This window comes from Grammomys surdaster, unplaced genomic scaffold (genome assembly GCF_004785775.1).
Source record: "Grammomys surdaster isolate TR1022 unplaced genomic scaffold, NIH_TR_1.0 126121, whole genome shotgun sequence".
Lineage (NCBI taxonomy): Eukaryota > Metazoa > Chordata > Mammalia > Rodentia > Muridae > Grammomys > Grammomys surdaster.
The window spans coordinates 5,096,794-5,098,154 of record NW_021620929.1 but is presented as its reverse complement, the minus strand read 5'-3'; positions in this window follow the sequence as shown (position 1 = coordinate 5,098,154).

The window sequence follows — 1,361 nt, the reverse complement described above, 5'->3', positions numbered from 1 at the left end:
ACAGGGTCCTTGTGGCCACAGAGAGAAAGCTTGCAGTCCAGTAACCTCTCCCAGAGTTGGGGGTGGGGGAGCTCTGTGATGCAAAAAGGGCCAGGTTCTTTATTGGGGATTGGTGGGCTGGAGGGATGGGTGGGGGGAATTGGGCACATCCTAGGACACCTATTCCAGGACTAAATTCCTGAGCTAGCTATCACAGAGACTTTGAGATTCAGCTTGAGAGAATAATGTGTAGCAGCCACAGAGTGAACCATTAGGAGCCCCAGGCCCTTTTGAGTGACAAAATTTTCTTATCCAGGCATGGTTCTATCTTCCCCATCCTATTCCACACTCAGATTTTCTTGCTACTTCTTGTTACCCCAAGTACACTAAGTCTCTGTGGCCTCCCTATGTGGCTTTTTTTTTTTTGGTGGGGATCCTGCCTTTTTCACATTCCCCATTTCTTGTGGCTCTACAGGGGTCATCCTTTGTTGCTGCCATTGACCACAGGCCTCTGGCTGCTCACCAAACATTCCAGGACCTTCTCCATTCTACTGGGTCATGTCTGTGCTGATCAAGTCCTTACCTGACTCATAAACTCAGGACTGGAAATCCCCTCCTCTGGATGACCATCCTGATATTGTCATTAAGAAACACATATTTACTTATCTCAAGCAATTATTGTTTTTTGGCCCTATGGCCGAGATCAGTGTGGTACAACCAAACAACTCTCCATGTAATGACTGTTCCTGCCCCGGACTGTAGGATCACTAAAGGCACAGTGTATTTCTTTCCTACAAGAAGTAGTGTAGTATAGTGGTTAAATGATCAGATTCTGGATCCTGACAGCCTGGGCCCCTATAACCGATTAGTCACCTACTTGTAGCAAGATCCTTAGTTTCTCTCGCTCAGCTTACTCAACTGCAAAGTAGGTTAGTCAAGGTTTTACGTAGATCTATGTTTAGAGAATTAAATGACTATAAGGATATAAACATATGGTTGCCACTGGAGTGACAGCTGAGTACATCCTAGTGGGCACCACATAAATCTGTGAACATTTTCAACAGACCATAAGGTACGTAAGGTACGAACCGTGGAACACAACGTGCATTCACATGCTTGTGCAAAAGGAAACTTCTCTACCACATCCTTCTTATCATTCTTCCCCGTCTCCCTCTTTCTTCTGTTCCCCTTCCTTCTTCTCTCTTCTCTTTCCCTTCTTTATTCTTGGAGTCTTTGGCCTACCATGGGTCCTAAAAGAGCAGCTGAGCTCCTCAGGGGCCACCTTAGAGCAGAGACGGGGGGGGGGGGTGGGAGTTGGAGGTGAGGGTGGGGGAGGGGTGGGAAGGTTCAAAAAAGCCTACAGGGACCGGAATCCTGACGAT